At 36.8% G+C, this 15,892-nt stretch overlaps 1 long non-coding RNA gene across 1 annotated transcript in view; it reads right to left on the bottom strand.

Annotated features, from left to right (window-relative positions):
- LOC141584616 (uncharacterized) overlaps positions 1-15,892 on the bottom strand; it is a 572,621-nt gene that overhangs the window by 529,794 nt on the left and 26,935 nt on the right. The gene's annotated exons all lie outside the window — the stretch shown is intronic.

Raw genomic sequence — 15,892 nt, 5'->3', positions numbered from 1 at the left:
AGCCTGGGTGACAAGAGTGAAATGCCATCTTAAAAAAAAAAATTGATTAACAAGTTTCTGGCTTGAGGCACTGACAAAATGATGATGTCATTTACTGAAAGAAGATGAGAGTAGGGCAAACAGGTTCGTGGGGTGTGGAATCACAGGTTCTGTTTGGGACTTCTAAAGTTAATGATGCTCATGAGTCATTCAACAGGTGAAATCAAGTAGGATGCTGGATATCTTAAGTCTGGAGTCATCTCCACTAAACTAAGGACGTCAGCAACAGTGAACACAAAGTTGATCAGATTCAATATTATATAAGCACATGGTAGGTGGTCGCCTTGAAAATGCTATGCCATAGTAGCAAAAGTCTAGCACGAAAGTGAGGAAATCTAGATTCTTTTTTTCTCCTCATTCCACTAATTAGCTGTGGGATTCATTCTAACTTTCCAGAAATCACAATAGTGCAATTATTTATAATATACACTCCCAGTTCAGAAAACTGGGACCAAAGTCTAGCTGTGTCTCTTACAAGCTGCATAACTTCAGAATAGATAAAGTATTTGTGCTTTAGTTTCCTCATCTATCAAAGGGGGATATCATTATCCCCCTTTTCATAAGTTTGTCATAAGAATTAAATTACCATGTGTATTTATGCCCACATAGACACACAGAACATAATTTAAGGTTATTTCTGAAACATAATAAGCTCTAATTGTTATTATTATTAGAAAATAGATTATATCTTTTAGACTTTATTAATAAGATCCTTTCTTCTAAGCAATATTATGTAGAAACTCAATATATATATATAAGAAATAAAGAGGGAATGGCTATGGCTGGAATGTAGAACCCATATCCCAACCGGTTTAATAGTTTCCCCTCCCTTTTCCTTGTCAGTAGCCTCGGAGGAAGATCTAGGAAACTTCTGAGACTCTTTTCTGAAAACCACCAGATTAGGTAATTTTTCCAAAGTAAAAGAGAAATTAAGATGTTTTCAGACACAAAAGCAATAAAGAGTCTAAAAAGAGATCCTCACTAAAAGAACTCAGAGTATTGGCAATAACAGTAGTGAAGCTGGAGGTTCAGTCCGTCTTACTGGAAGGATGTTTCTTCTCTACTTCTATGTTCCCTTCCATATGGCGGGTCTTCCACTTGCATCACAGTTCCGGCCTTCCTCTCCCCACCACACCCCCAACTCACTAGTCCTCCTCTGAGAAAAGTATGTTAATATGATGGGAAATTTTGAAAGGAGAGACTGGGTGTAAGCAGAGCAGCCACTTCCTCTCTCCTTCTGCTTGGGACCCAGTTGTCTATAAGGAAGAACCTTATGCTGTGCTGCTTCCATATGGTACTATCTGGGTACATTGGCACCTACTGTCAGGGGGCTTTTGCCATCATCCAGAACTGCCTATGACTTGGTTTGTATAACCATCTAATTCTGGGGACTGGTATTAGAAAGCCCACTTGTCCACCAGTAGGTAATTTTTCTAATATCAGCTCTATCGGTAAAAAATATCACATTTGGGTTCCCATATGCCTTACACTTTTGTCTTATTTTTAATGGATTCAGAACTTGGATGACAAGATGTATATTATTTAGAAGATCCCCTTGACCTCCATCAGTGTGGGGCAAAAACAAAAAGAAACAAAAAACAGTGAACTCATAAATAGATCAAGTTATGTTGGCAAATTCCTGAGATAAGAAGGTTCTGGATCGAAAAAACAAAATTTGTTTATCATACTAAAGAGGCTGGATTTTATCCTGTAAAGAGTGAGAAAGAGGTCATAAGAACACCTTAAAGAAAAAATAAATAGCCAGGTTGGTATGTTTGAATAAATAAATATTTAATGCAAAGTAAAAAGACCCAACTTAGAAGAAAGTATAGCTTAAGAATGAGATGGAAATACCTCACAACTGCTTTAAGCTATGGATGAATTGAATAAGAATATAAATTCAAGGATTTTTTTTAAATGAGCCGAAAATGAGTTGATTAAACATGTTTGAGATCAAAAGGAGTTTTTCAGTTTGAGAAAAAACAATTAAGGATGGATAACATTGTTCTCTGGCCATAAAATTATTTGGCTCTTCTCTCTTCTTTCAAATAAAATAGGGCTTATGAACACAGGAAATAAAGCAGACTCATTGTTTGACGAGATTCCCTAAGATACCACCTGTTTCCTGCTTTAAGGATAATACACCTTCTCTTCAAATTAGGAAAGGTCAAGGCTTCATGAGTACATTGGCGGAAACTTGGCAAATGCACATGTGTGCATGCACACACTCACCAGTGGAAAGGAGTAAATGTTTGAGACCTACTAAGAGTTAAAGTCTTCGTGTTCTTTCAGAAACATAACATAAAACGACAAGTATGTGCTGATCACTCTCACTGATCAACCCTTCAATATCATTGCCACCACTACCATTCTCTGAACTTCTCTGATATGCTGTGGTCCAGGGAAAGTTGAACCCTGAGGACTCATCACCCTTGGTCCTTTGTCCTTGCGTTTCCAGTTGGGCAGGATATCAAAAGGTAGGAGGAGGGAGAGGCCAAGACGTTTTTTCTCCAATTTTTCCCTGCTGCTTTGTAGGTCTCTGGCAGTAGTTATAACACTCCACACCCCACTGGCATAAGAGGGGATCCTCTTCTGTGTCGATTGTCAGTTGACTCCAGGAATGCTACTCCCTCCCCTTGCACCTGCAGCAGCTGCAAGCAGTTGTTAGTCTCTGGAATCTCACTACTGCTTATCTTTTTCTCTTAACTTCATTCCAACCCCAGCAGTACTTCTTTTCTTAATATGTCTAAATTTTAAGCAAATAAGGTAAATTCTGATTCCTCACAGGATCCAAACTGAGTTGTAAACACAGAAACTGACTTTGGTCAAATTGACAAAAATGAATAATTTCCAAGGAGCAAAGAAAATAAAAAAGGTTCTGCTAAATACAGAATTGTTCTCATACAGAAATGGCTAAAGATAATAATAGTGAATATAAAAAAGAAAAGAAGAAAGAAGAAAAGGAGGCAAGATCTAAGAGATTGGGGGAGACTAATAAGAGAGTCAGATAAAAAGGATCTAATGTAAAGACACTGGGTTATAAAGAACCAAACAAATACAAAAAGTCATTTAAAATACGAAAAAGAATAATTTTCCTGAAGTGAAGCAAGTGCTGTAGACCGAAAGAACACACGGAGTTTGAAATAAACTTGATGCAGAGCAGTCAATGCCAATTCATATTCTAGTTCAGTTATTCTCCTTATGCTAGTTGTGCTGCTATCAAGCATTAAGGAAAATAATGCAAAAAAAAAAAAAAAAAAAAAAAAAAAAAAGACCATAAGACCACTATCACTGGGGAAGAAATCACACTGGCCTCAGACTCCTTGACAATGGAGATTGGTTGTACCAATGGGTCTGGGGAAAAATCATACTTATAGTACATGAGTCCTATTTTGTAAAAAATAATGTTTAATAAAACCTGGAAGGTAGATAAAGTGAGATGACAGAATGTAGACTACTGTTAATATCCTCATCATTTATAGCAGGGAAACACTATTAAAACTGGAACCTTAAAAAAAAATACAAAACCAAAACTCCAATCTCCTAATATTTGTGTTTTTTCAAAATCTCTGTCACAATCTTAGAAGCATCTTTTACGTTAAAAGAAAAAAAAAATTATTTGAAGCTCACACTTCCATCAGGGTGTTTGAGAATTTTTGTTTGGTGTGTATGTGTGCATATATGTGTGTGTTTGGATTATAAAGACATGTTCTTGTTTCTTTTTCACACCTGTAATCCCAGCACTTTGGAAAGCTGATGCAGGCCTCCCTTGACGGAGGATCACCTGAAGTCAAGAGTTCAACACCAGCCTGGCTAAGAGGGCGAAACCCCATCTCTACTAAACATACAAAAATTAGCAGGGCAGGGTGGCATGCATCTGTAGTCCCAGCTACTAAGGAGGCCGAGGCAGGAGAATGGCTTGAACCTGGAAGGCAGAAGTTGCAGTGAGCCGAGATCATGCCACTGCACTCCAGCGTAGGTGACTGAGCATGACTCTGTCTCAAAAAACAAACCAACAATAACATCTATAATAAGCCAGGCACAGTAGCTCATGCTTGTAATCCTAGCACTCTGGTAGGCCAAGGCAGGTGAATTGCTTGATTCCAGGAGTTCAAGACCAGCATGGGCAGCATAACTAAACTCCATCTCTATAAAATATTTAAAAAGTTACCTGGGCATAATAACATGCAACTGTAGTTCCAGCTACCCCAGAGGCTGAGTCCAGAGGTCCCTTGAGCCCAGGAGTTCAAGGCAGTAGTAATCTATGATCATGAAACTGCACCTCAGCCTGAGCTACAAAGTGAGACCCTAACTCTTTAAAAAAAAAAATCATCTATCTATAATATAATCATATTTAAAAGCATTTTCTTCCTGTCTAGCTGTCTATCTTTTTTTTTTTTTCTTTTTTTTTTTGAGACGGAGTTTCGCTCTTGTTGCCCAGGCTGGAGTGCAATGGCGTGATCTAGGCTCACCGCAACCTCCGCCTCCTGGGTTCAGGCAATTCTCCTGCCTCAGCCTCCCGAGTAGCTGGGATTACAGGCACGCACCACCATGCTCAGCTAATTTTTTGTATTTTTAGTAGAGACGGGGTTTCACCATGTTGACCAGGATGGTCTCGATCTCTTGACCTCGTGATTCACCCACCTCGGCCTCCCAAAGTGCTGGGATTACAGGCTTGAGCCACCGCGCCCAGCCCCTCTGTCCATCTTTTAAAGAAACATGCCTGGATAAAGTTCATCTAATATTAACCATGTTTCTTCCTATGTGGTAAGATTTAACTGATTTTTAAATCACCATGTTTGTACTTTTTGCAGTGTTTGAATTCTTTCTTATAAATACAGTTAGTATTTACAAGATAGAATAATTTATTTTATCAAAAATAAGACTGTAAACAAGCCAAAATGTTAATCAACAACTACTAATCTGGTATAAAGGGATATGAATCATTTTAGTGTTCTTTTACTTTTTTAATTGACAAATAATAATTCTATATATTTATGGGGTAGAATGTGATTTTTCAATACATGTATACATTGTGAGATGATCAAATCAGGGTAATTATCATATCGGTCACCCCAAATGCTTATCATTTTTTTGTTGTGAGAACATTTAAAAACTTCTCTTTTAATTATTTTGAAATATCTAATACATTAACTCTAGTTACCTTGCTGTGCAATAGAGCAGCCAGAACTTATTCCTCCTAACTGTAACTTTGTGCCTGTTGACGAAATGACTCTCCTTTTGTCCATCAACTTCCCCCAACCCAAGGCCCTGGTAACCATCATTCTGCTCCCTACTTCTATGTTTTTTTCTTTTTTGTTATTCCCTTTTTAACTTTAGTATCAGAATTACTTGCAAATCTGCTATTTCTATGAGCTTTTCTTCTTTAGATTTCACTACACATGAGATCACATGGTGTTTTTCTCACTGTGCCTGACTTATTTCACTTAACACAATATCCTCTAAGTTCATCCACGTTGTTGAAAATGACAGAATTTTGTTGTTGTTGTTGTTTTAAGGATGAATAGTATTCCATTATGTATATATACCACAATTAAAAAATACATTCATCCCTTGATGGAAAGTTAGTTTGTTTCCATTTTATCTTGGCTATTGTGAATAATGCTGCAATGAACACAAAAGTGCAGTCTCTTTGGCATACTGATTTTAATTCCTGTGAATATATACATAATACTGAGATTGCTGGATCATATGGTAATTCTATTTTTACTTTTTTAAGAAACCTTCATACTATTTTCAAAATTACTACTAATTTACAGTACCACCAACAGTGTAAAGGGTTGTCTTTTCTCTACATCCTCACCAACACTTACTATCTTTTATATGTTTTTGATAATAGTCAATCTACAATTGTGAGATGATATCTCACTGTGGTTTGAATTTGCATTTTTCTGATAATTAAATATGTTGAGCATTTTTTTCATTTATCTGTTGGCCATTTGTAGGTCTTCTTTGAAGAAGTGTCTATTCAAGCCTTTTGCCCATTTTTAAATAGAGTTGTTTTCTTGTTATTGAGTAGTCTGGGTTATTTGTATATTTTGGATATCAGCTCCTTACATGTGATTTGTAAATATTTTCTCCAAATCTGTGGATTATCTCTTCTATTAAGTGTCTTTTACTTTTTAATAAAAGTTTGTTTTTACAAGTCTTCTCAAAACAAGGTTCTAGACTTCATTTGAGACTACACAGGAAAGTTCAATAATTTGAGACAGCATATTGCAGGGTAAGGAGTACTCAAGCATTTTTTTTTTTTTTTTTTTTTGAGATGGAGTTTCGCTCTTGTTACCCAGGCTGGAGTGCAATGGCGCGATCTCGGCTCACCGCAACCTCCGCCTCCTGGGTTCAGGCAATTCTCCTGCCTCAGCCTCCTGAGTAGCTGGGATTACAGGCATGCACCACCATGCCCAGCTAATTTTTTGTATTTTTTTTTTAGTAGAGATGGGGTTTCACCATGTTGACCAGGATGGTCTCGATCTCTTGACCTCGTGATCCACCTGCCTTGGCCTCCCAAAGTGCTGGGATTATAGGCTTGAGCCGCCGCGCCCGGCCAAGAGTACTCAAGCTTTAGACTGAACCTAAGTTAAATATCAATTATCTATTGTTATATAGTAAATCACTCCAAACTTAGGTGGCATAAAATGACTACTATTTTATATACTTACGACTTTGTGGGTCAGGTAGTTAGGCAACGGACAAACTCATTTCTTATCTCTGATGTCTGGGACCTCACCTGAGGTTACTTAAATATGCAGGAGCTGGCTGGAATGGCTCAATGGAGGCTGTACATATGGAGTCTTAGTTCTGACTTTTAGCTTGGTCTCCTTATATCATGGTAGTCTCAGCCTTCCAAGAGGAAGCATTACAAAGAAGATAAACTCCCTAAGTCCAAGTGCTTAGTAAGCCTCTGTTAATGTCATGCTTGCTAATGTCCCATTGGCAAAAGCAAGTCACAAAGTCACACCTAGGCTCAATGTTGCAAGGGCATACACAAGAAATTTGGATCTTGGCTCTATCATTTTTTACCTTGACAAGTAATTTTAATTCTCTGAGTCTCAAAAGAGTTTTTGCTTTTGTAAAATGAAAATAACAATACCTAATTTTCTTGGTTTAAAGGATTAAATGAGACAAAAGTATAGTTAACAGAGAACCTAAGAAATAGCACGTTTAATAGATATTAATTTCCATAATACTTATACAAACATAAAGGGTACTTTTGTTTAAAAATGGTCGCACACCTCATAAACTTGTCTTTTGAATAAGTTGTATACAGTTTTGATTGGCACTGTTTTAAATCTGTTTTTCATTGTTTTTATTTATTTTGGGTCCCCCACACAAATTCTATTAAGTCCTTCTATGCAATGGTTACATTATTTTCTATTTCCTTTGTTTCTCATCTTAGCTTTTATTTTTATAGGCGTCTAATCAAAAGTACATTTTCCATTAAACTACTTGGAGGATATCCTGTTTGATCTTCACACAACCTTATGATATAAATAAAGAAGTTACCATCTTCACTTCACAGTTGGGAAAATTATGGCTGAGAAGGGTTAAATTAATATCTAAGGTCATTCATTAGCATTGGCAAGACTATGTCCAAAGTCTCAGTCTTCCCAAGGCTTCAAAACTGTAGACCATAATATATCTTTCTAAATTCTCATGAGCCTCTTAAGAAATCTATGTGGACATTCCAGAAAAGTTATTGCAATGTTTCTACAGTCTTTTCATATGTTGATTTACTGTCTAGTAATAGAAACAGAATTCACCATAGTTAAGAGAACTTAACTTACTTTCTCTAGATATCATAAGCAAACCTGTTATGGGATTATTATGTATTTAACACTGTAAGACTATGTAGAAAAGTTTTGGCTATAAAAGGGCTCGTTTCTTTTTATTCAAATAAAACAGGACTTACAAACTCTTTTTATAAAAGTTTTTACTTTTTTATAAAAGTTTGTTACCTGAAAGCTGACCCCTGAGGATTCATCATCCTTGGTCCTTTGTCCTTGGGTTTCCAGTTGGGCAGAATATCAAAAGGTAGGAGGAGGGAGAGGCCTATACTGGAAAGTGTTGAAGGGAGACTCCTTAGAAGATACCTGTTTCTGTTTTGTTTCCTTTAATTAGGAAAGATCAAGGTCTCATAAAGATGCCAGTGGAGGTTGGACGCCGTAGCTCATGCCTGTAATCTCAGCACTTTGGGAGGCCAAGACAGGTGGATCGCCTGAGGTCTGGAGTTTGAGACCAGCCTGGCTAATACAGTTAAATCCTGTCTCTACTAAAAATATGAAAATTAGCTGAGCGTGGTGGTGCAAACCTGTAATCCCAGCTACTTGGTTGGGAAGCAGAGGTTGAAATGAGCTGAGATTTCACCATTGTACTCCAGCCTGGTTTATGAGAAACTCTGTCTCAAAAAAAAAAAAAAAGAGGCCAGTAGAACCTTGATATTTGCAAATGAGTTTCATATACCAACACACATTCATTCATACAAGCATGTACACACACATACATATCAGTGGAAAGGGGTAAATGTCTGATATCTGTATACTGATATAAAATGTTAAATTCTGTAAAATCTTTTACAAAGGTAACACAAAGATTGGGGAGGAGTACAAGATTTTGTGTACCAATTAGAGATCTTCAATTGCAACAAAAAAGGCTAGCACTGGAAAATTTGAAAAATAAAAAAGGACTTACAAGAAGGATATGGGAGGCTCACAGAAGCAAATTAATAAATGCTAAAATGTGCTCAGCAAAGAACGCAGGGGTACAAGTAGCAAGAGCCAAGTGGCAGAAACTACTCTATGGTTTTATTAGGTCACCTAATATGAAAATTAATCCTAATATGTAAGGATGAATTAGCTCTATCTTTCCTATCTTTATATCACTCTTCTTAAAAGTTAAATCTTGAGCAAAAATGTTTGGTTAGTCCTTGTACTCACCCCTTGGCCAGGTGAGAACAGGGGACTTTGACTGACAGTTAACAAGACTGCAAACATTGGACAAAAGGTAACTCAAGAAAGGAAATCATGGTATTATCTCAAAAAGAAAGAAAAGAATGCTGGACCACTAAAAATTAAATTATACACCAAAATGTCTGGTTCAGATTTAACACATTTTAATAGAAGGCGGTATTTGCCTCAGATAAACACACTAGCTGATTTAAGATTATCCCATTTTACTCTCTGAACAGGTGACAAATATATATATATATATATATATAAAATCCCATTTAATAATTACAGAGACTTGCTTTAGAAAGTTTTCAGCATGTCAGGTTAATTTTATATTATTCTCTTAGTATGTTACTTACAGTTATCTGTTTTATTATTATTAAACCTATCATTTAAAAACATAAGCAGCACAATATAGTTCATTCCAAACTATACTTTCTTTCATCACATAATTACATTGGAAATCACAAAGCCTTCTGCTACAATGAGATAATACAATTCCTAGTATTCAAAGACACATGGCAAACAATGCCTAAAAAGAAATGTTATCTTACAGTTAAATATGCCTACCTCTGAGGGTTTTGTTTTACCACTGCTAATGTGCTTTTAGAATTCTGAAAGAGATGTACTATAAGAATGTCATTGATTGGCAAATCATTACATACCAAATACCTAGAGAAAAATGATAGCAAGAATTCAAAACAAGATAGTGAGTATATTAAAATGAATTTTGAAAAACATACATGGAAATTAAAGCCTTTATTGTAAACTGCCATAACTGTTTTTCTTGATTATAATGAGACATTGGCAGAATTAAGTATTTGATATCTATAAATCATTTACAAGATGAAAAAATGGTGGATAGAAGGCAGGACTAACTTGCAGTTCCACCTCAGATGGACGGAACAGCATATGGAGACTCATTTTGTAAATTTTGCTCTAAAAACTACCATAGGAACATACCAGAAAAACCAAAAGAATATAAGAGACCCTTTAAAAGAAGCAGGTTGCTGCTGCAAACTCCTTGAGACAGCCAAAAAACTATGAGCGCCCAAAGTGTAAGAGGGGGAAAGTCTACCCTCTAATACACACCCTTACTGGGGAACCTGTCAATCCAGATCACAGGAGAAACATCTAACCTTACCTAGATCTGAAACAAATTTAGAGAGCCAATGGGCTGTAGTAAAAAAGAAGAAGGGCAGGGTGTGATGGCTCACACCTGTAATCCCAGCACTTTGGGAGGCTGAGCTGGGTGGATCACCTGAGGTCAGGAATTGGAGACCAGCCTGTCCAACGTGGTGAAACCCCAGCTCTATTAAAAGCACAAAACATAGCTGGGCATGGTGTTGCATGCCTGTAATCCTAGCCACTAGGGAGGCTGAAGCAGGAGAATTGCTTGAACCCACAAGATGGAGGTTGCGTGAACTGAGATTGCACCACTGCACTCCAGCCTGAGCAACAGAACAAGACTCAGAAGAAGACTCAGAAGAAGAAGACTCAGAAGAAGGCTCAGAAGAAGAAGAAGACTCAGAAGAAGAAGACTCAGAAGACGGTGGAGGAGGAGGAGGAGGAGGAGGAGGAGGAGGAGGAGGAGGAGGAGGAGACGAAGAAGAAGGAGAAGGAGAAGGAAGAAGAAGAAGAGGAAGAGGAATAGGAAGAGGAAGAGGAAGAAGAAGAAGACCAGGATCAGAGCAGAATTAAATGAAATTGAATCAAAAAAATCCATAAGACAAATAAAACAAAAAAACTTTCTTTCTATTTGGTTTGAGCTGGAGTCTCACTCTGTCGCCCAGGCTGGAGTGTGGTGGCATGATGTCGGCTCACTACAATCTCTGCCTCCTAGGCTCAAGCAATCATCCCTGCCTCAGCATCCTGAATAACTAGGATTACTGGCATCTTCCACCACCTCTGGCTAATTTATGTATTTTTTTTTTAAGTAGAAATGGGTATTCGCCATGTTGGCCAAGCTGATCTCGAACTTCTGACCTCAGATGATCTGCCCACCTCAGCCTCCCAAAGTGCTGGGATTACAGGTGTGAGCTACCATGCCCAGCCAACAAAACTGGTTTCTGAAAAGATAAACAAAATTGATAGACCATTAGTGCGATTAACCAAGAAAAGAAAACAGAAGATCTAAATCAGCTAAATTAGAAATGAAATGGGAGATATTACAACTCATACCACAGAAATACAAAAGATTATTCACGTCTACTATGAATGCCTGTACACACAAACAAGGAAATCTAGAGGAGGTGGATACATTCCTGGAAAGACACAATTTTCCTAAACCAGGAAGAAATAGAAACTCTGAGCAAACCAATAACAAGTAGCAAGATAGAAACGGTAATTTTAAAAATCAACAAAAAAAAAAGACCAGAACCAAATGGATTCATAGCTAAATTCTATGAGACATTCAAAGAAGAATAAGTACCAATCTTATTGACACTATTCCAAAAGATAAAGAGGGAATTTTCCCTAAATCATTCTATGAACCCCGTATCACACCAATACCAAAACCAGGAAAGGACATAACAAGAAAAGAAAACTACATACCAATATCCCTGATGAATACAGATGCAAAATTCCTCAACAAAATACTAACTAAGCAAATATAACAGCATATCAAAAACATAACTCATCATGATAAAGAGGGTTTTATACCAGGGATGCAGGTATAATTTAACATATACAAGTCAATAAATGTGATATACCACACAAACATAATTAAAAACAAAAATCACATGATCATCTCAATAGATGCAAAAAAATCATTTGAAAAAAATCCAGCATCCACTTATGATTTAAACTCTCAGCAAAATTTGCATAGAAGAGACATTCCTTAAGGTAATCAAAGCCATATATGACAAACCCACAGCCAACATTATACTGAATGAGGAAAAATTGAAAGCATTTCCCCTGAGAACTGGAACAAGACAAAGATGCCCAGTTTTACCATTTCTATTCAACATATTACTGGAAATCCTAGCCAGAGCAGACAGAGAAGAGAAAGAAAAGGCATTCACATCAGTAAAGAGGAAGTCAAACCATCACAGTTCACTGATGAGATAACTGTATACTTGGAAAACCATAAAGATATGTCCAAAAAGCTCCTAGATCTGATAAATGAATTCATTAAAGTTTCAGAATACAAAATAAATGTAAACAAATCAGTAGCACTGCTATATACCAACAGTGGCCAAACCGAGAATCAAGTCAAGAACTCAATGCCTTTTACAATAGATGCAAAAAACAAACAAAAAACCCAATACCTATATTGGTCCATTTTCATACTGCTAAAAAGAACTGTCCAAGACTGGGTAATTTACAAAGGAAAAAAGGTTTAATTGACTCACAGCTCAGTATGGCTGGGGAGACCTCAGGAAACTTACAATCATGGCAGAAGGTGACAAGGAAACAAAGCACTTTCTTCACAAGGTGGCAGGAAGAACTGCTGAGTGAAGAGGGGAAGGGGCCGTTATAAAACCACCACTTCTTGTAAGAACTCACTATCATGAGGTCAGCATGGGGGAACTGTCCCCAAGATTAAATTATCTCCACCTGGTCTCTCCCTTGACATGTGGGGATTATGAGGATTACAATTCAATATGAGATTTGGGTAGGGGCACAAAACCTAACCATATCATTCTGCCCCTGACCCCTTCCAAACCTCATGTCTCTTTTACATTTCAAAATCAATCATGCCTTCCCAATCATCCCCCAAAGCATTATATATACATGCACACACTTTAAGTTCTGGGATACATGTGCAGAATGTGCAGGTTTGTTACATAGGTATACACATGCCATGGTGGTTTGCTGCACCCACCAACCCATCATCTACATTAGGTATTTCTTCTATGGCTATCCCTCCCCTAGCCTCCCATGCCCTGAGAGGCTCCAGTGTGTGATGTTCCCCTCCCTGTGTCCATGTGTTCTACTTTTTCATATGTTTTTTGGCCACATAAATGTCTTCTTTTGAGAAGTGTCTGTTCATATCCTTTGCCCACTTTTTGATGGGGTTGTTTTTTTCTTGTAAATATTTTTAAGTTCTTTGTAGATTCTGAATAGTGGCCCTTTGTCAGATGGATAGATTGCAATAATTTTCTCCCATCCTATAGTTTTCCTGTTTACTCCAATGATAGTTTCTTTTGCTGTGCAGAAGCTTCATTCTAGCACTAACCCAAAAGTCCAAGCAAAAGTCTCATCTGAGACAAGGCAAGTCTCTCCCACCTATGAGCCTGTAAGATCAAAAGCAAGTTAGTTACTTCCTAGATACAATGGGAGTAAAGGAATTGGGTAAATATACCTGTTCCAAATGGGAGAAATTGGAGAAGTTAGCCAAAATGAAGGGGCTACAGGTCTGTGATAGTCTGAAATCCAGTGAGGCAGTCAAATCTTAAAGCTCTGAAATGATCTCCTTTGTCTCTATGTCTTACATCTAGGTCATGCCGATGCAAGAGGTGGGCTCCAGTGGCCTTAGGCAATACCTAACCAGAAAGTTGAAAGACCTCTACTATAAAAACTATAAAACATTGCTGAAAGAAATCATAGATGACACAAACAAATAAAAATACATCCCATGCTCATGGATGGGTAGAACCTATAATGTCAAAACGACAATGCTGCCAAAGCAATCTACAAATTTAATGCAATTCCCATGAAAATACTACTATAATTCTTCATTCAACTAGAAAAAAACAGTACTAAAATTCATATGGAGCAACAACAAAAAAAGAACCTGCATAGCCAAAGCAAGACTAAGCAGCAAAAGAATAAATCGGAAGGCATCACATAGGCTATAATCACCAAAACAGCATGGTACTGATACAAAATAGATGTAGCCCAATGGAAAAGAATAGAGAACCCGGAAATAAAGCCAAATACTTAAAGCCAACTGGTCTTCAACAAAGCAAACAAAAACAAAGTGGAGAAAGTACATCCTGTTTAACAAATGGTGCTGGGATAATTGGCAAGCCACATGTAGGAGAATGAAAACAAATCCTCATCTCTCACCTTATACAACAATTAATTCAAGATGGATCAAAGATTTAAATCTGAGACCTGAAACCATAAAAATTCTAGAAGGTAACATAAAAAAAAACCCTTCTAAACATTGGCTTAGGCAAAGACTTCATGACCAAGAACCGAAAAGCAAATATAATAAAAAACAAAGATTTAAAAAGTAGAACTTAATTAAACTAAAACGTTTCTACACAGCAAAATAAATAATCAGCAGAGTAAACAGACAACCCTCAGAGTGGGAGAAAATCTTCACAAACTAAGCATTCAACAAAGGAATAATATCCAGAATCTACAAGGCAATCAAACAAATCACAAGAAAAAATACAAATACAAAAATCCCATTAAAAAGTGGGCTAAGGCCATAGATAATTCTCAGAAGAAGATATACACATGGCCAAGAAATATATTTTTAAATGCCAATATCACTAATTATCAGGGATATGCAAATAAAAAATATAATGCAATACTACCTTACTTCTGCAAGAATGGTCATAATTTAAAAACCAAAAAATAATAGATGTTGGCATGGCTATGGTGAAAAGGGAACACTTCTACACTGCTGGTGGGAATGTAAACTTGTATAATCACTATGGAAAACAACATGGAGATTCCCCCAAGAAATAAAAGTAGATCTACCATTTGATCTAGCAATCCCACTACTGGATATCTATCCTGAGGAAAGGAAGTCATAATATAAAAAAGACACTTGCACATACAATTGTAAAAATACAGAACCAGCCCAGATGCCCATCAGTCAAGGAATGAATAAAGAAAATGTGGTATATATGCATACACCAGGTAATATACTCAGCCATAAAAGAGAATAAAATAATGGAATTTGAAGCAACCTGTATGGATCTGAAGACCATTATTCTAAGTGAAGTAACACGGGAATGGAAAACGTTCATTGTATGTTCTCACTCGTAAGAGGGAGCTAAGCTCTAAGGATATAAAGACATAAAAATAATACAACAGACTCTGGGGATTCAGGGGGAATGGTGGAGGGGAGTGAGGGATAAAAGACCATATATTGGATACAGTGTACAGTACTTGGGTGATGGGTGTACCAAAATCTCAGAAATCACCGCTAAAGAACTTATCAATGTAACCTAACACCACCTGTTCCCCCAAAACCTACTGAAATTTAAAAAAAAAATCATTTAAAACATGGAATAAGGAGCTGGGTTTATTAGAGTCATCTCTCTACCTCATTCCCTGACTTTGTTCAGGGAATGAGATAGAGAGATAAGATTCTGTGAGTTCTCTGGCAGTTTTTTATAAGGGTGTATAAAAACTCAGGTGAACACACAGAGTTTTAGAACTTAGAGAAGTTCTAAAACTTTACCTAGAAGTAAAGAGATCTTAGAAATCATCCAGGCCAAACTCTTCATATAACACTTTCTGTCTTGTCATTCATGTGGTTTATATGTCTTATCCAAAGATAGTAGCAATCCTAGTCATTCCAATTCTAATTCATTAGTCACCCACAGTAGAGTGGAAACTTTTACCAAAATATTTGGAAACAGTTTTAAATTGTTTTTCTCTACCAGGATATCTCCATGTTGAAGGAAGTAAGCAAAAACTAAGATAAAAATATGAGCCAGTCCTTTGTCTTTTTAATGTTTTAAAAATACTCAAAGAATCTGTGAGCTGGTAGGAACCCAAAAGGCTATTTCTTTATACATTGTTTTGTTCTAAAAAATGATTTATGGAAGCTTTAGAAGTCAACTAGTAAAAACGTATTTTCCACAGAGGAATGAATCTCCTCTGTGACATCTCAAATTGATATTTTCTTTTATTCTTCAAAGATGAAACACATTCACAAGTAGCTTTCCCTTGATAAAAGTGATTAGGGAAAAAAT

The sequence above is a fragment of the Saimiri boliviensis genome, chromosome 5 (genome assembly GCF_048565385.1).
Source record: "Saimiri boliviensis isolate mSaiBol1 chromosome 5, mSaiBol1.pri, whole genome shotgun sequence".
Lineage (NCBI taxonomy): Eukaryota > Metazoa > Chordata > Mammalia > Primates > Cebidae > Saimiri > Saimiri boliviensis.
Note: the sequence above shows the minus strand (reverse complement) of the source record. Positions and strands in the feature narration are given on the sequence as shown.